This window comes from Gopherus evgoodei, chromosome 1 (genome assembly GCF_007399415.2).
Source record: "Gopherus evgoodei ecotype Sinaloan lineage chromosome 1, rGopEvg1_v1.p, whole genome shotgun sequence".
NCBI classification, from domain to species: Eukaryota; Metazoa; Chordata; order Testudines; family Testudinidae; genus Gopherus; species Gopherus evgoodei.
The window spans coordinates 252128837-252148638 of record NC_044322.1 but is presented as its reverse complement, the minus strand read 5'-3'; the positions used below and the strand labels follow the sequence as shown (position 1 = coordinate 252148638).

Sequence of the window (19802 nt, the reverse complement as noted above, 5' to 3'; positions counted from 1 at the left end):
GTTCAGGCTAAGGGCTTGTCTTCACTACGGGGCTAAATCAGCGCTGCTGCAATCGATGCAGCATTGATTTAACGGGCTTGGTGAAGCTGCTCTCCCAACGACTGCAGTAATCCACCTTAATGAGAGGCAGAAGCTATGTCAATGGGAGTATATCTCCCACCAATATAGTGTGGTGTAGACACCATGGGAAGTGGATGTAAACTACGTCAACTTAAGTTACATAAGTTGTGTAACTTACATCAACTTACCGTGTAGTGTAGACAAGGCCAAAGATACATTGGTGAGGACATTAGCCAGAGCAGCTGACACTACTGCTTCCTGTGCTATAGACCAGATCTGTTCTGTAACTAGAAATTGTACGTTTCCAGGCCTGTCTGGTCAGCACCTTTCACCAGCGCTAAGTTCACTTTATGAGGGAAACTTATCAATCCACAATGACTGAAAAACTTCAAAAAATGAATTTCTGCTACAGCAAATCCTGCTACTGCGAGTATAATAGCTAGGATCTACTCTACAACTAGCATTCACGTATTAGTCCATACAGTGACTCTTGCTGGAAGGGGTTGGTAATGGCAGTAGTTGGGAGCTTTCCTGCATGTCAGTGCTCTTCTGTCCTGTCCATCTCTTCTAGGTGCTATTTTATAGAGTCTGAAAAGGCAGTGCAGCCTTTGCTACTTGTGAGGTAGTATTCAGTGTACTGGGCTGGAAGTCTAGAGAGGTGGGTTCTTTCCTGGTTCTGCTGCTAATCTCTTGTATGACCTTGGACAAGCCACTTCACATCCATGGACCTCTGTTTACCATCAGAAAAACTGGAATAATGATACGTCCCTTCCTTTGTAAAGTACTTTGATAGCTGTGAATGAAATGAGCTATAAAGAGCTAATTAAATCCTGTGGTTCCCTCTCCCCTCCTCCTGACTGAAAAGGACAGTGTCAGCATAACTATTGCATAAAAGTTAAAAGATGGGAATGACCTTTTATTATTTCTTTCAATTCAAATGCAAAAGAGGACTTCCCTCCACATCTGTAGGCACCTTAATATTTGCAGAACAGCCATCCAGCAACATAGCACAACCTCCACACAACAAAATTAAAAGAACATAAACAATCATTGAAGTGACAGAATATAGCCTATTCCTTTATAATTTCTATACCTTCAGACCTCTCCAAAAGCCATTGCAAATAAATGGTCTTTGCAGCATGCTCTTAATGGCAAAAGATTTGGGCTATATGGGAGTGGCATAGGGGTAAGGATGTAGGATCCAGAATCTGGGCGTACGCACAGAGAACACCACATCAGTAGCTCCCTCTCTTGTATACCAAAGAGGGTTCATCTCGGGCTCTCACATCTGTGGTGGTGTGGCATGGGGAAAGAGGCAGTCTCAGTCAGGCAGGTCCCAAACCGTTTAGGGCTTTTTAGTCAAAATCAATGTCATCTGAAACCCCACAGGCAACTAAAGTAGGTCATGGAACAGAGGTATCATGTGCTCAAGACAAGATAACACAGCTTAATAAGCAGGCCACTTCCTTCTGTACCAGCTTCAGTTTCCAGCTGCATTCAAGTTGTTACCCCCTATATGATCCTTGTATTCACCAGGAAACAGGTGCATTCTCATCTCGAGTTAGCTAAAATGATTTGAAAACCTAGTGAAGACAAGGCAGTAAGTAGTTTTCACATGAGTGAGCAGGTTGAGTTAACACACTTTTTTCCTAGTGAAGACTCAGCAACGGAGGCTATTGCAGTCATCCAGAAGTGACGAAGGTGTGGATAGCAGTAACCACATTCACATCTGAAAGAAAAGGTAGCAACCTCTAGGTCAGGCACAGATGGAAAAAATGCTGTCCTGGTTATTTGCTATAATGGGATAATTCAAAAGCAGTTAGGAAGCTAACACCATTCCTAAATTGTGAACAGGTGTGACCAATGGCAGTTGAACACTCTCAATCAAAGGGACCAGTATGATTTTATTCCATCACCTTTGACTGCTTCCCTCAACCCACCATTATCACCTGAATCTTGTCTGGAGCGAGCTTTAGCTAGCCAGCCCTCCTCTATGCTCCAGTCTTATGGGGGTGATAACATTGTTTGGGTCAAACAAGATGGACATAAAGCTGGATGATGTTCACATACTGAAAGCACCACAGCCCATGCCTCCTTACTAACCCTCCCAATGGCCCCATATAGCTACTAAAGAAAAGGGGTAACAGAATGGTCCCCTGCAGCTTCTTGCCTTTGGAAAGTGAAGCAACTGCCTGCAACTAACTGTTGTGATCTCTGAGAGAAAATAAGAAGCCACAGAAGGGCAGCTCCATCCACTCCTGACAGCATTCCCAAACAAGTTAATGGCACCTCCTAACCAACAGTATCAAAGGCAGTTGATGGTTCTAACAATATTAGCATGGACACCTGATCTTCGTGCAGTGCCAGAAGATCATTCACCAAGGCAATCAGCAGAGACTCTGTGCCAAAATCAGTTCTCTTTCCTAACTGATAAAGATCAAGGAGATCTGAGTTCTCTAAATGCTCTGTGAATTTTCTTGCCAGAGTCTTCTCAATAATCTTAGTCAAGAATGAAACCTTGGATGATAATTGGCCCAGCTCATCAACAGCAAGCAATGGTTTCTTGAACAAAGGCCAAACTAGTGCTTTTTCAAAGCAAAGAAAGGTGGTTACTGGTGGAAATAGTCATGGACATAATATTTTCCCACTAGTCTTCTCCAGCCAGAATGGGCTTAGACCCAAATCACAGGTTGTGACACAAAATTCTCTCACTACTTCCAATATCTTAGTGAGCAAAACTAGCTAAATTCAAGCACAGATGATTTTATGATTTATCACCCCAAAAACATTGCTCTGCTCCATGGATGCAGGTTGCTTACTCTGAATCTGATCCGTTTTGTTTTGTCCACAAAATAAAACATTTCCTCACAGCTGGGGGAATTCAGGCCAGCCACCAAACTATCGACAATCCCAAACTAATCTGCAGGCTGAGATTTTTCTGGATGATATTGTGAAGGTAAAGAACCAGTTATTTGTCCACCGCACAGCCGAACTTCAAAATCTTTATATTACAGCTGATCAGCTTTGGCATGAAATTTCTGCTGCTGATGCCCTAAGCATCTTCCTTCTCACTTCATTTGTTGCAAGTCATTAGTAAGCCTGTGAGGATGAAGCTGGAGAAGAAAATGTCTATTTCCTGCTCACTCAGTGGTGGATGAAAGAGTATTTTAAAGTCCTATGAAATTCTTGATGGAGGGATCTGTCAGAGGAACAAAACTTTCTTCCCCGGGATATGTCCTGATTCCATTAACCTCCAAGGGTGGAGCATCAAAACATTTCCCTGCCCTAGCAGGAGAGAGAGAATCCCCTACCTCAAATTGTAAAAGGCAATGGTCAGTCCATGATGTATATGTGTAACCTTCATTTCATTAACCTCCAATCCAGATACCAGATCAACAGTGTGCCCAGCTGTATGAATTGAGCTGTCTGTTACCTCCAATAGTCCCCATGGTCACTATGGTGGCATGAAATCCTCTACATGGTTATTGAAATCACTTCAGTGATGCATTCAGTGACCTTAATGCCACAATAGTAAGAACATAAGAATGATCATACTGGGTCAGACCAACAGTCCATCTAGCCCAATATCCTGTCTACTGACAGTAGCCAGTGCCAGATGCTTCAGAGGGAATGAACAGAACAGCACAATTATTGAGTGATCCATCCCCTGTCATCTAGTCCTAGATTCTGGCAGTTGGAGGTTTAAGAACACCTGAAGTATGCGTTTGCATCTCTGACCATCTTGACTAATAGCCATTGATGGACATATCCTCCATGAACGTATCGAATTATTTTTTTAACCCAATTATACTTTTTGGCCTTCACAATATCCTCTGACAACGAGTTCCACGGGTTGACTCTGCATTGTGTGAAGAAGTAGTTCCTTTTGTTTCTTTTAAATCTGCAGCCTGTTAATGTAATTGGGTGACCCTTGATTCTTCTGTTAGTTGAAAGGGCAACACTTACCTATTCACTTTCTCCACACCATTCACGATTTTATACACCTCTATCATATCCCCTCCTTAGTTGTCTTTTTTCCAATCTGAACAGTACCAATCTTTTTAATCTCTCCTTCTATGGAAACTGTACCTGCTCCTAATCATTTTTGTTGCCTTTCTCTGTACTTTTTCCAATTCTAATACATCAGAACATCAGACAGTATTCTAGGTGTGGGCATACTATGGATTTATATAGTGACATTATGATATTTTCTGTCTATTTATTCCTTTCCTGGTCACTAACATTTATGTTAGCTATTTTGACTGCTGCTGCACACTGAGCAGATTTTTTAGAGAACTATCCACAATGACTCCAAGATCTTCCTTGAGTAATAACAGCTAATTTAGACTCCACCATTTTGTATGTATAGTTGAGATTGTTTTCCGAAGTACATTACTTTTCACTTATCAACACTGAATTTCATCTGCCATTTTGTTACTCAGTCGCTCCCTTCAGTAAGATCCCTTTGCAGTCAGCTTTGGACTTAACTATCTTGAGTAATTTTATTTTGTCTGCAGACTTTGCCACCTCACTGTTTACCCCCTTTTACAGATGATTTATATTGAACAACACTGATCCAGTATAGATCCTTGGGGTACCCTGCTATTTACCTCTTCCATTGTGAAAACTGATCATTTTGTTCCTACCCTTGGTTTCCTATCTTTGAACTAGTTACTGATCCATGAGAGGACCTTCTCTCTTATCCCATGACTCCTTACTTTGCTTAAGAGCCTTTGTTGAGGGACCTTGTGAAAGGCTTTTTGAAAGTCCAAGTACACTCTATCAGCTGGCTCACCTTTGTCCACATGCTTGTTGACATCTTCAAAGAATTCTAATAGATTGCTGAAGCATGATTTCTCCTTACTTAACACCATGTTGGCTCTTCCCCAATATATTGTGTTCATCTATGTGTCTGAGAATTCTGTTCTTTACTATAGTTTCAACCAATTAGCCTGATACTAAAGTTAGCCTTACCAGTCTGTAATTGCCAGGATCCCCTCTGGAACCTTTTTTAAAAATTGGCTTTACATTAGTTATCATACAGTCATCTGACACAGAGGCTGATTTAAGCAATAGGTTTCATACCACGGTTGGTAGTTCTGCAATTTCATATCCGAGTTACCTCCTGTACTGACACCTCAATCTGGGACATTTCCTCAAATGTGTCACCCAAAAAGAATGGCTCAGGTATGGGAATCACCCTCACATCCTCTGCAGTGAAGACCAATGCAAATAATTGATTTGGCTTCTCTGCAATAGCCTTGTCATCCTTAAATGCTTCTTTGCACCTCAATTGTCCTCTGGCCCCAATGACTGTTAGGCAGGCTTCCTGCTTCTGATGTAGTTGAAAAAAAAATTGCTATTAGTTTTTGTGGGTTTTGCTAAGTTGATCAAATCCTCTCCTAGTCTTTTACACTTGACTTGCCAGACTTTATGCTCCTTTTTATTTTTCTCAGTAGAGTTTGACTTCCAGTTTTTTAAAGAATGACTTTTTGCCTCTAACTGCGTCTTCTACTCTGCTGTTAAGCCATGGTGGCATTTTTTTGTTTGTTTGGAGTTTACATTTAGTTTGAACCTCTGTTACTGTATTTTTAAATAGTCTCCATGCAGCTTGCAAGTGAGGAACCTAATTGGCTCATGCTGGGATTTTGCTGTACAGCAGGGTGATCAGTACACTAAAACAAGTCCTATCTTAAACCCATGCCAAGACATGCATACAAGGTGCGGAGGCAAGTGATGTTTTAACCTAGACACAAATGGCACAACTACACCACCTCCTTGCTGATCCCCAGTTTAGTTCACGATAACCCAAATACCTGACTGAAGACAACTGCACCAAAACCAGTCCTGGAGTCGGAGGGGTAGCCATGTTAGTCTGTATCAGCAAAAACAGCGAGGAGTTCTTGTGGCACCTTAGAGATTAACAAATTTATTTGGGCATAAGCTTTCGTGGGCTAAACCCCACTTCATCAGATGCATGGAGTGGAAAATACAGAGGCGGGTATAAATACACAGCACATGAAAAGATGAGAGTTGCCTTACCAAGTGCAGGGTAAGTGCTAATGAGCCAACTCAATTAAGGTGGGCGTGGGCTATTCTCAATAGTTGACATGAAAGTGTGAATACCAAGGTAGGAAAAATCACTTGTGTAGTGCTAATGAGGCCAATGTAATCAAAGTGGCCCATTTCAAACAGTTGACATAATTTCAGCACCCCATGTCCTCCCTCCCCAATGCCCATATTCCACAGATTCAAACATTCACTGTCACTCCCACTCTGTTTTAGTGCCAATCCTTTTGTGAAACAATTTCTTCATCAAGTCAAAAAGTATAATCTGTCTCAGGTCCAGCTGGGACTGAGGTGGGGATCTGTCTTACAGTATCAGAGGGGTAGCCGTGTTAGTATGGATCTGTAAAAAGCAACAAATAGTCCTGTGGCACCTTGTTGCGTCTTACAGTAGTTAGCCTCCTTGATGGATTCCTGGTTGGTGGAAAGATCAGCCTATAGTCCAGTGGTGGAATGGCTCTGGGTACTGGCTACTGGAGAGTGGGAAATTCCTTTGAAAGAGGGCAGCCCCATTACATGGAGCATCTAGCCCAGTTCAGAGCAGATCGGGATTGTTATATTTAATGGTTCATCTTGCCTCACATTTCAGCACCTCCAGTCCCATGATCATTTTTGTTGCTCTTTGCTGAACTCCCTCCAGTTTATCAATATATTTCTAGTACTTTTGTCAGCAGAACTATACATGCAATATTCTAGATTAAAACTCTGCCAAACTATAGAGAGGGAGATTGTTGTTTCCTCATCTATGATGTGATGCCTGTACTTATCTCCAAATAGCTGTAGCACTGTTTTGTATTGGGAACCTCATTTAGATAGGTGGACCTTGGTCCTTCCTGTCTCTTTCCTTTCCATTCAAGCCTTTTTGCCAAACTTCAGGTGCGGTGCTAGTCCAGCGACTGGGAGTGCCACATCATGGCAGGCTTGCCTCTGGATGGTACCAGGTCTCGACAGTGCTGGAGGCTTGTCTCTAATAGCCAGGGTTGAGCTGCAGTCATCTCGATGAGATCTCTTGCAGCCTCAAAAGTGTCTTGGGTGGAGGGCGGCTCCAACACCTCCACATGGCACTGCCCTGCTGGAGAGTCGCTGTGAGCCGGACTCAACGGTGCCTTCTGGGGCGCCGGAGTCAACGGCACGGACTCTTGCTGCCTGAGAGCTGGGTCCTTCCTCTGGTGGAGCGAAGCATCTCTGAGGAGAGCGCCCTCTGTCAGACTTTTTGCGGTTGTGGGGCACTGGAAAAGTAGAGTGGTGTGAGGCCACCGCTCCTTATTGCGGTGCCACCGGGGATCGCCAGGGCTGAGGCTCTCTCGCGCTAGAGTCCTTCCTCAGCACCGATTCACAGACTGATGCCAGAGGGCTCTGCACTGATGTGCTTAGGCCCAGGCCTTGGCAGTCAGGGGCTGCTGGACGGAGTGCAGCTTCCATGTGCAGCTGCATTAAATGGAAATCCCGCTCCTTTTTAGTTCTGGGCTTGAAAGCCTGCAGATCTTGCATTGGACTGATGCACCTCCCCCACACACCTCAGGCAAGAGTCATGAGGGTAGCTATTTGGCATGGGCTTGTGGCATACACCGCATGACTTAAAGCCTTGGGGGTGAGGGGATAAGGATGATCCCGCTCACTAACCTCTATGCTAACTATACTAAACTACACTAAGGACAACTACTATACAAGAAACAAAGGGAGAACTAGATAATTAAGCTAAGGGAGCACTTGCAAGGCAAGCAAGACACAGTTCAAACAGCTGCCATGGACAGTAAGAAGGAACTGAAGGGGGGTCGGGTTGGCAGGATCATATCTTGAGCACCATAAAGGCGCCGTTACAGGGAGCTCTCCAGCCAACCTGATGGGAGCTGCTAAAGGAAAAAGTTTCCGACGACTGTGCACGCAGCATGCACGCACTGATTGGAATCAACATGAACAAGCATATGAAGAACACTTTGTTACTCACTTTCTCTACACCATTTATGATTTCATACACCTCTATCATATCCCCTTCCTAGTCTCTTTTTTTAAAACTAAACAATATCAGTCTTTTTAATCTCTTTTCAGATGGAAGCTGTTCTATATCCCTAATCATTTTTGTTGCTCTTCTCTGAAGCTTTCCCAATTCTAATATATCTGTTTTGAGATGGGGTGACGTGAACTGCACGCAATGTTCAAGGTGATACATTTTTATGTTATTATCTAGTCCTTATTGCTCAAGTCCTTCGCCTCCCATTTATTAATCAGCCTGGAAGAGGTTCCAGGTGGGGGGAATCCCTGTGTGATTTCTTTGCATCCCAAACGCTGAAGATGCAAAGCTCGGGAAACTGGATGGAGATTTTTGTTTGCCTGTGTGTGTGTCCGGTGTAGGAGTCCCCAGCCCTGCAAATGCGGGGAGTTGGACCATGAATGTGAGGGCCCAAGGCAGTCCCTGGGTGACTTGGAGCTATGTGGGTCAATTCAGGACCGGCGCTAGAGTTTTTCGCCCCCTAGGTGCACGGCCATTTCGCCGCCCTGCGCGCCGCTCCCGCGGCTCCGGTGGAGCTGCCGCAGCCATTTCTGCGGAGGGTCCGTTCGTCCGTGGCTCCGGTTGAGCTGCCACAGCCGTGCCTGCAGGAGGTCCACCGGAGCCGCGCGGGACCAGCGGACCGTCTGTAGGCATGCCTGCGGCAGCTCCACCAGAGCCACGGACCAACGGACCCTCCGCAGGCACGACTGCGGCAGGTACACAGGAGCTGCCTACTGCCCCACCCCCGCAAAATGCCGCCCCCTGAAAATCCTGGTGCCCTAGGCGACTGCCTAATTCACCTCAATGGAAGCAGGGCCCTGGGTCAATTACCGCAAATGCAGGGAGCTGGCCTAGGGCAGGGCTGCCCGGGGGGGGGCAAGAAGGGCAATTTGCCCTAGGCCCTGCAGGGGCACCCACGAGTTTTTTGGGGGCCCTGGAGCGGGATCCTTGACTTGCACCAGGGGGCCCGGAAAACTCTTGCGGGGCCGGGCCCCAGAGCTTCTTCCGCTCCCGGTCTTTGCCGGCGGGGGGGACCTTCAGCTCCGGGGGGAAGGACCCCCCGCCAGCGAATTACCGCCGAAGCGGGATCTGCCGCCGAAGTGCAGCCCGGTCTTCGGCGGCAATTCGGCGGCGGGGGCCCCCCCACGGGTCTTCGGGGCACTTCGGCGGTGGGTCCCGGAACGGAAGGGCCCCCCCCGCCGCCGAACAGGGCCGGCTCTAGACATTTCACCGCGCGGGGGGCGCCCTGCCACTTGCCAGTCCTGCGGCTCCGGTGGATTCCCGCACGCAGGGCTGCGGATGCTCCACCGGAGCCGCGGCAGGCACGCCTGCGGGAATCCATCGGAGCCGCCTGCCGCCGACGGCCCCAGGCCCCCGGAATCCTCTGGGCGGCCCTGGCCTAGGGAGAGTGTGAGGACAAGGGGCGCTGAGGGATGCAGTTCTGGGCAGGAGGCGGGGTGGGGATTGGCGGGGCTCTGGGGCCGGCGAGCAGTCGGGCCCCAATTGGTGGGCAATGCTGCCGCCTAGTGCTGCTGAGTGGTCTCTGCGGCCAGAGCAAACCGGGACGGGGCTTCAGCGCCCCACAGACGCTTTTAGTAACCAGCGCCGCCCCCGCCCCCCGCGGCCGTGGCGCTGCTGCTGGGAGCAGGGGCCGTGGAGCGAGGAGGCTCCTGGCTTTGTCCCCGTGGACCCCCCAGCAACACCGCCAGCCACAGAGAGGGCGGGCGGCGGTGGGTTTCCCGCCCACCCCGCCGCACACGCACTGGCGGACCAGGCACTTTGCCCCGGGAGCTTCTCGGCACCGCGGGCTGCTCTGGCCCCCGCGGGTAGCGCGCCCTGCCGGGCCCGGCCGCCAGCGGGGTCTCCGCTTCTCCGGTGGGAACCGCAGCGCGCTGAGGCCGCTCGCTTGTTAGCTCCGGAGCCCGGCAGCGTGGCGTGTGCTGCCAGCGGCCACCTCCCCGCTTTGCACGCAGTGGGATGTGCTGCCCTCGGGAGTCGGGGGAGGCTCACCAGCCCCTGCCAGGCTCATTCTTTCCTGAGGCCACAGTGGAGCCGCACTTCAACCAGCACCACTGGCGCCTTTACCTCTCCTGCTGTTTGACAGATTGGGGAGGGGAGGGGGTGCGGGGCGGGCTGCAGTGAGGCTGTGGGGGAACAGGCTGCTCAGGCATCCTCCTGCTAGAAGGGAGCTGTATACGGTCTTTAACGGAGAGAGACGTGTGGGCGCTACCAACTTTCTGTTAGGGGTTGTCAGTATTTCGGAAGGAAGCTGAGCAGTGTAATAATGTAACCAGTAAATACATTGGCAATCGATTTTTCAGCTGGGCCAGTTCATAGCTAATTGTAGGGTGGATGGTGAGGAATAGCAGAGAATGGATTGAGGCTGCTTGCAATATTTTATTTCCAGGTATAAAAATGCGCCCACTTGGTGTTTAATGCCCTTGTGCAATTACAAAAGCTCCAACAGTAATGAAGCTCAATCTTCTGAATAAAGAGATGGGCTGAATGGTGGGTGGAATAAAGTCCCCATTTCTCAGCTGTGGCAGTGCACTTACTGTCCCCTGCCACTTGCTGGACCCTGCTCTTTACCCCCCGCCACCATCCCTGAGTCTGCCTCCTGCTAGTAACCCCTTGCCCTCTAATCCTGGTCTTTACCTCCTGTCTTCCTTCCCGTACTCTTGTTTCTGTTGCCATCTTGCCTTGTGACCCCTATCCCTGCCTGTACCGTGGCCAGGGCCGGCTTTTGGAAGTGCGGGGCCCAATTCGAACACTTTCAGTGGGGCCCTGGCAGGGATGACTTAAAAAGAAAAAAGTGTAAAAAAAAGCCTTCCATTTCTTCCATGTATTATTTACTTTCCATAACTATATAAATAATGAAATTGTATATTATGTACATTGCATCATATATGCTGTTGATTGGTTATTAATGACTGCCATTTCATATGTGTGGGTCCCTGCCACTCCCTGGGGGCGTGCACATGTGTGGGTTCCCGCTGCTTCCTGCCCCCCTCATTGAAGCAGGTGTGCGGGTTACTGGCCTGGGAACTGCAGGGCAGCAGTGGACATGAGGCTGGTTCGAGGCAGGGCAGGGGCTGACTGGAGGTAGGGTCTGGCTGGAGACGGGAGTGTGGGGTGGGCTGGCTTCAGGCAGAGCCACAGGGGGGTGCAGCAGGGGTTGGCAGGGCTGGAGACAGGAGTATAGGACTGGCTGGCTTCACGCAGGGGGGTGCAGCAGGGGTTGGCTGGAGACAGGGCAGGGTGGGCAGTGCAGGGCTGGTGCGGGCAGGGGTGTGTGGCAGGGGTTGGCTGGAGACAGGGCAGGGGGTTTGGTAGGGGCTAGCTGCGGGCAGGGGGTGCAGAGCTGGCTGCAGGCGGGGGGCGGGGCTGGTGCGGGCAGGGCAGGGGGTGCAGCAGAGGCAGCTGGAGCCCTGGCCCTTCAAATAGCCCCCAGAGCCCCCTGCTATCCCAGGGCTCTGGGGGCTATTTAAAGGGCCCGTAGCTCCAGCCGGGGGCATGGGGCTTGCCACGCTCCAGCCAGGAGAGCGGGGCCACAGGGCTTGCGGCGCTCCGGCCAGAGCTCCAGCCAGGAGAGTGGGGCCGCGGGGCTTGTTGTGCTCCAGCCAGAGCTCCAGCCAGGAGAGCGGGGCCGCGGGGCTTGTCGCGCTCCGATCAGAGCTCCAGCCAGGAGAGTGGGGTCGTGGGGCTTGCAGCGCTTTGGTCAGAGCTCCAGCTGGGAGAGCGGGGCTGTGGGGCAGCCATGCTCCCGCCGGCGCTTTGGTCAGGGGAGCGGGGCCATGGAAGACCTCGGAGCAGACCACAGCCAAGGTAAGTAAAAAAAATTTAAAAGGCGCCTAAAGTGTGGGGCCCTCTCAGGCGCGGGGCCCGATTCCCAGGAATCGAGTGAATCGGCCTAAAGCCGGCCCTAACCGTTGCCCATCTTGGCTGTCAGAAGGAACAGGACGGGGTGGTTTTGAGGGAAGGAGGCGGTAGTTGGCATTCAACTGTACCATCCCAATAAGGGACTGCCTCAGAACCCAGCACTAGGGCCAGAGTTATGGGGAAGGGCTGTCTTAGAAATAGCTGCAGTCAGAGTATATTCACTTCTCTTCCAGCCAAAGAGCGTAGGGACCTGTTAAGCATAAGCAGAGAGGCTATACAAGCAGGGAAGAAACCTCACCTCTTCTGTACTGGACAACATACCAAAGAGATTCTGCACTAGCAATTTGTGGTCTAGGGCACAAGACTTTTGGTCCATACTTTTATGGGCCCTGTGCCCACTGTAGTCCAGAAGTGCAAGATTGACTGCAGTACCCTTTAAACACACAAGCTTAACACTATGGAGCAAGGGCTGCTGCAATCAGCACTTCAAACCTTCGAGGCATATGGGAGTAAAGATGGGCACCTCCTTGGGCTAATTCACTCCTTCCCCACCCTAATATCAGCTGTTTCAGTAACTGGCAGGGGGTGCTACTGTGAGGGAGGGAAATAAATTGGCACGCCAAATTGACTTAGTTGCTCTCTGGGTGCCAGCCAGGATCTCAGCTGGGAAAGCTGTTAGCTATTCTGTGTCTCACTCTCCCTGCCCCAGATGAAATATTTCAGTGTAACAGTCTCTGATCCAAGTTGTTCTTGAACTGCATCTTCTTTCCTTTGCCCCATTCTGTTTTGCTACAGTATTCAGGATAGTTGTTAGAGAAATCAGATGAAGTAATTCTCTCTCCTCACTATTTCACAAGATCCATTCTTTTCTCTCACTGTAAAAACAAACACAGAGGGATTTATAGCACATATGTCACTTCAGCCAAATGGCAAAAGGTAACAGAAAGGGCAGCGCTTGTCCAGGGTTTTCTGTTGGGAAGACTATGAAGCAATCACTACATCTTCCAAATTAAAGCACATTCTGGGAGAGGAAAGATGGTTCCCTTGTGATGGAGCAAAAAGTGTCTTAACTGAACAGTTCTTGCACATTTGGCAGGGGAAGTTGCAAAAATGCACATGCTTAGTCTGTCTAAACCAGGGGTGTTTAGAAATGAGTGTAACTGTCAAGGAAGGAGAGAGTGGGTGGGCTTCTATTACTGCTTAATGCAAGTCATTTTAGTTTACCCCTCAAGGCAGCTGTAAGTAAATACGGTTTGTTGTATACTTCCGATAAAGGATGTTTCTCTACACTCTTACAAATTAGGTGGAGACTTTGCAAGCTTCTTCAGGTACCCATGGTGTTGTAAACGTTTAGACACCTTGCACTAAGGCAAAGAGAAACCACCTCAGACAGAAGGGATGGGGTTAAAAAAAAGAGGATAGGGAGAAATCATTTAATCTCCAAATCACAGCTGGGATAGCTCTTTCTAGAGAAATTAGAATCATGAAGAGGGAAGGGAATTGACCTACAATAGAGCCTTTAGTAGAGAGAATGTTTGCTTCTATAGCAGAACAGCTCTGTCCTTGGGCCAGTAACTTGTTTTTTCTGCAGGTAGGAACAACATAAAAAAAAATCTAATCTTTGCTAAATACAGTAGCCATACACCTCTTGCTACTTCAGTTTAAATCCTCATTTAGATGATAGTGAAAAGAATTTGGTTTTAACTTAGGGCTTGTCTACACTGGCAATTTACAGAGCTGCAACTTTCTCGGTCTGGGGTGTGAAAAAACACCCCCGAGCGCAAGTTTCAGCACTGTAACGTGCCAGTGTAGACAACACTCCCAGCACTGGCAGCTATGCCCCTTGTGGAGGTGGGTTCCCCCCCCCCAACAGTACTGGGAGAGCGCCGCAACCACACAAGCCACGTTAAAGCACTGCCATGGCAGCACTTTAGTGTTGCCAGTGTAGACTAGCCCTTAGAAACCTGCCATGTGAAAATCTATGCTTAGAGCCTGGACAAGCGTGGATGGAGTGAAAAGCTTAGTGTTCGCTTACTAGTATTAGTCTCTCTCTCAAACTCACTCCAATTTCATTTCCCCTTGAAAAGACAAGTCAGCTCTGGATTGGTTTGAAATCATTATAATGCCATGTAAGGTTGAATTGACATTTAGTTAATGCCTTTGGTAGATTTAATTAAAGAGGGGAAAAAGCACTAGTGTCACTGCCAAATGTGGAAGGAATCTAAGTTCTGGCAGAGAAACCTGAAAAAACTCTCATTCTTTATTTCATGCAGCTTAGGCCTGGGGAATTCAGCAGGAAGGACTCTATGGCTGGACATGACAAGGAGCATTATGCAATCATGCCAGCAGCATTGGCATAGTGCCCAGCAGATATCCTTAGGGGTCTTCAAATACAGCCTTAGCCATTCATTTCAGTTTATCGATTATCTTTTCTCCACAGATGGCAATATTCAAGAGCTGCTGGCCAAAGAAGTGGGGTTTATGGAAGAAGAGGGAGAAAACAAAAGACTACCCTTTGCTTGAACCAGGCTGTGTTTGTAGTGAGACTTGCAGATTTAACAGAACATACCTTTGAGTTGTTAGTAGCAGCTTGTGTTAACTTCAGTTTTCAATTCCAAAAACTTTTTAGATGACTTGGCCACCCACTTTTCACCTTAACCCTTCTCTTTCCATGTATCACCATGTTCAAGAACGAGCTGTAGTACAACTACAGAATAACTTGCACTTACAGCATTTTTCATCCTAAAATCATAGAGCCATTTATATATTAAATCTCAACACCTCTGTGAAGCAATTATTCTCATTTTATAAATGGGGAGACAAGGGGCCTAATCCTGTATGACAAGCACCCAAAATAGGGATTGTTGTATTGAGAGGAGAGCATAAAATGGGACCTTAGTCAAGACGACTCTTCTTAATATACATTTGCACACTGACTCAAAATTGTGAAGGGGAAACCATCATCACCTACCTGGGGACATGAGAATGCAGGTAGTGCCCCCCACCCTCCATGGGGGAGTAATCAGCCAGTAGGGGCACCTGCAGAAGCAGCCAGAGCAGGGACCTTCAGAGAATTTTCCATAGTTTTGACTAGACTTTTTCTGCTCTGTGCTGAGTGGCTGTTTGCTCCACCCTGCCCCTCCTTCAAGGTCTTTCCCTCATCTTCAAGCTGTATCTGCCCATCTTACCCTCTGTCTCCATCACTCTTCCACTTAGCTCATCCCCTCTTAACTAAACACACCCAAAGCCCCCTAGACAAACCCTGGAACTATCATGCCTTATGCTGCCATCACATGGTTGACTCTGCTTGTGTTTTCATCCCTCCCCCCCCTCCTGTGTTTGTCTTGTCGGGTTAGATTGAAAGCTCTTCAAAGCAGGGACAGCACTGCTGTGTTTGTACAGTGCCTAGCATAATGGTTCTCATTCTTAGTTGGCCCTTAGGCAGCGACATAGCAAACATGATTAATAATAATGACCTGAAGTTAATTGGAATTTTTCTGTTGACTTCAATTGTAAAGATTAGATGACATGAATTGACTTCATAGAATCAGAGATTAGGATTGGAAGAGACCTCAGGAGGTCACCTAGTCCAACCCCCTGCTCAAAGTCAGACCAATACCAACTAAATCATCCCAGCCTGGGCTTTGTCAAGCTGGGCCTTAAAAACCTCTAAGGCTGGAGATTCCACTACCTGCGTAGGTAACCCATTCCAGTGCTTCACTACCCTCCTAGTGAAAAAGTTTTTCCTAATATCCAACCTAGACCTTGCTCCTCCGCCCTCACCCCCCACTGCAACTTGAGACCATTGCTCCTTGTTCTGTCATCTGCTACCACTGAGAGCAGCTGAGTTCCATACTCTTTGGAACCCTCCCTTCAGGTAGTTGAAGGCTGCTATCAAATCCCCCCTCACTCTTCTCTTCTGCAGACCAAACAAGGCCAGTTCCCTTCGCCTCTCCTCGGAAGTCATGTGCCCCAGCTGCCCTTTGCTGGACTCTTTCCAATTTGTCCACATTCTTTCTGTAGTGAGGGACCCAAATTGGATGCAGTACTCCAGATGTGGCCTCACCAGTGCCAAATAGAGAGGAATAATCACTTCCCTCGATCTGCTGGCAGTGTGCCTACAAAGGCAGCCCAATATGCCATTAGTCTTCTTGGCAATAAGGGCACACTGTTGACTCATATCCAGCTTCTTGTCCGCTGTAATCTCCAGATTCTTTTCTGCCGAACTGCTGCTTAGCCAGTCAGTCAGTCCCCAACCTGTAGCAGTGCGTGGGATTCTTCTGTCCTAATTGCAGGACTCTGCACTTGTCCTTGTTGAACCTCATCAGATTTCTTTTGGCCCAATCCTCCAATTTGTCTAGGTCACTCTGGACCCTATCCCTACTCTCCAGCATATCTACCTCTCCTTCCTTAGTGTCATCTGCAAACTTGCTGAGGGTGCAATTCATTCCATCATCCAGGTCATTAATAAAGATGTTGAATAAAAGCGGCCCCAGGACCGACGCCTGAGGCACTTCACTTGATATTTGCTGCCAACTAGACATCAAGCTGTTGATCACTACCCATTGAGGAAGACAATCTAGCCAGCTTTCTATCCACCTTATAGTCCATTCATCCAATCCATACTTTAACTTGCTGGCAATAATACTGTGAGAGACTGTACAAAAGCTTTGCCAAAGTCAAGATATATCAAGTCCACCGCTTTTCCCATATCCACAGAGCCAGTTATCTCATCATAGAAGGCAATCGGGATGGTCAGGCATGACTTGCCCTTGGTGAATCCATGCTGACTGTTCCTGATCACCTTCCTCTCCTCCTTCCAATTCACTTCAAAATAACATTTTTACGGTTCTCTACCTCTGCTTCTAAATGAGTCATGTTTGATGGGAACTTTGCACTGACCTTGATCTGAATTCAGAAGTGACTGGAGGGCGAAAATATTAGTTCCTCTGTTACACTGGGGAATGATATATTGAGGAGAGTCATTGGTTAGTCTCCTCTCCCCCTTTACTAGCATCAGTCTCTTTTTTAGAAACCATCTCCTTACAAGTAAATAGACACATTGCTCCAGCTCAGACCATTCCCAATAGTAAGACTTATGTTTAGGACCAAGAGAGCATTGTCATTTCTGAGACAGTAGTCCATTTCAAGAGGGAACAATGTCTGCTGTTCTTAATACTACTAATACTGGTTGCAGCACAATTTCCTAAAGATTTTGGGTTCTATTTAGATAGTATGTTCATCCACCTAGCTTGTTTCTGAGATGAAGTGATAAATAACATTTTTGCCTCAGAGCCATCCTGTTCCTGACTTTAGAAGGACTTCAGGACCACACAGAAGATGCATGCATGTGCAATTTTGATATCTGCCTTCAAATATTATCGTTATCGTGTGATTGGGGAGAACAAATCATCTGTACACTATAGCTTGCTGTCTGTATTTTTGTCGGAATCTGGTAAGCCTGTGGCCTAGCAAAAGAGAGGTACAATTTACTATCCCTTGCAAGAACCATGGCTAGCTATATCAAATATCTACTGGAACCTGGTCTGGAATTCCTATTGTTTACTAGGGTTCACACATCCTCTTTTTGGTCAAGAAATAATTGTAATTTTTTTTTTTAAGGGAAGGAAAAAGATCCAGTACCTCTCCAAGTAAAGCAAGATGGATATAGTGTCAGGCTCAATTAGATCCAATTGTGATGGCTTTCCCCAAAGGGAACAATGCAGCTTTTGTGATGAACTCCCAACAGAAAGCTTGGTAGTTTTACAAAAATAATCCTGCAGCCCTCTAGGTGCTGGCCCTTCTCCCTGGGGTGCTGAGGAGAACCCAATGAAACTTTGCCGTCCTAACAGGAAGTGGAATTTTTTTTAAAGTGTGTGCGGGGGTGTGTGTCTGCAGCATGAAAGAAGGAATTATGAATGTTCTAGTTTCAGTCAAAAATACATCAAAATATACAAGCCAGAACAGATTACAACAGGAGACAGCCATAATCTCTTTGCTAGGGCTGTATTGTGGAGAGCTCACCTACATGGATGTAACTTGAGAGAAGCTGGCTAAGATAGACTAGTTTGGATGAAACAAAGTAGCCTGCTACAGCACTAGAAGTACTTAAAATGCAAATGTACAGGAACTCCAGACCATCCCCCACCGCCCCTCCTCTGCAAGGAGGAAAGCAGCTTAAATACAGCCAGGCCTGGAGAGGAATGTTAAAAAGAGGGGAAGAATCACCCTCCTCCTTTCCATAGGGACCCTCACATGGCAAGATTCAGTATGCATGACTGAACAAGCAAGCAAGCAAGGACAGCTCCTCTTTTAACTTTCCTGAACAATGGCTTTGCTCCTTCCATCATTTCACATTCTCTCTAACCCCAACCCTTCTTTAAAAAAAAAAGGGGGTGGGGTGGGATGGGGAGAGAAAGCCCTGCTGCAGTACTTAGAGGGGAGAAAAGCTTTGTTTCATGCCCTATAAACAGCTTAAGTCCCTATCTCAAAGAACAACACAAACATCACATCCCAGAAGTCTAAAAGGGACCGCATCAGGTTAGAAGTCATGCGTTAAAAAAGATTTCTATGGTACAAAAGGACATCTTAGATTATTAGAACAATGTTAAAAATTCAATTTTTTCCCATTTCCTCTACTTTTATCTCAGTGTGTACAATGAAAAAGTGAAACAGCGTAGTCAGTTTTCTAGTTATTCACTTCCAAGTTCTCATGCACTAGCAAAAGACCACAAGTTTGTTATTAATATTGCAGGTAAATATTTGGGGTCTTTTTGGGTGTGGGGAAAGAGCAGAAAACCAGTTTTCATGGATTTTTAAATGAAACAGGAACATTGCCATGTGTCACGTTTTTTTAAAACGTTTTTCACCATAAAGTGTCAAGTTTGATCTACTATACATCACTTTACCCCATGTCCCTTCATAACAAATTTTATCAGTTGCAGTTTACCCAACCCCAAAATGAACTAGTACCCCAACATTAATCTTTACTTTCACTCAATTTCTCTGAGCAAGTCAGCTGTTCTCATACACAATATTGGTCCTTCCAAAAGGAAGCAGTGCTCTCTTGTAAACTTCTAATTATGATGTTACTCAACATCCTGCACAGGATTGACCAGACTCCCTGTTTCCTTTTACTAAGACTAAGACAAGAGCACAGGCCAAACCCCTCTATAAGCTACGCACCACGCTTCTTGCAACCAATAGACAAGATACCTACCTTTAAAAAACCAAAGACAACACAAATACAGCTTTTTTTTCAAAAACATACTTCATATTTCCTCTTTTATTATATAAATATCAGTTTAACCTTTTACTGTAAGAATATAAAATGTTTTAAGAGGATCTGTTATTTTTTATACAAATTCACAAACAGTACAATTAATCCATAGGGGGTCTCTGGGTTTGCTTTAACTCCATGGTCTGGCCTGTTACTGTGGAGGGTTTGAGATTTTGAATTTTAAAAAAATCAGTAAAGAAAGAAGGCCAACATTTGTTTCTTTAAAAATTAATCAATTATTCTTCCTCTTTGAAATAATAATTAAAAAAATCTAAAGAACCAGCTCCATTTTACTGACAGAACAGAGATAAGATAGATGAATTTGTTTCCTCCTCTTCACATTGCAGACTCAGGCCCCTGCAGGCCTGTTCTGCTCCTCTCCCCACTTACAAACAGGAAGCCTCACACAGTGACCTTTTTTTGTAGGTGAATTGGGAGGGAGAGGGGAATATATATATATATATAAGAAACTGAACTTGCATTTCACACATTTCAATACCCTAATCCTCAGTATGGATTCTCACATGT

General features: G+C 46.8%; 1 protein-coding gene across 1 annotated transcript in view; it reads left to right on the top strand.

Moving 5' to 3' along the window:
- Positions 1-19802, top strand: part of WNT5B (Wnt family member 5B) — a 102064-nt gene that overhangs the window by 29682 nt on the left and 52580 nt on the right. The window lies entirely within an intron of this gene.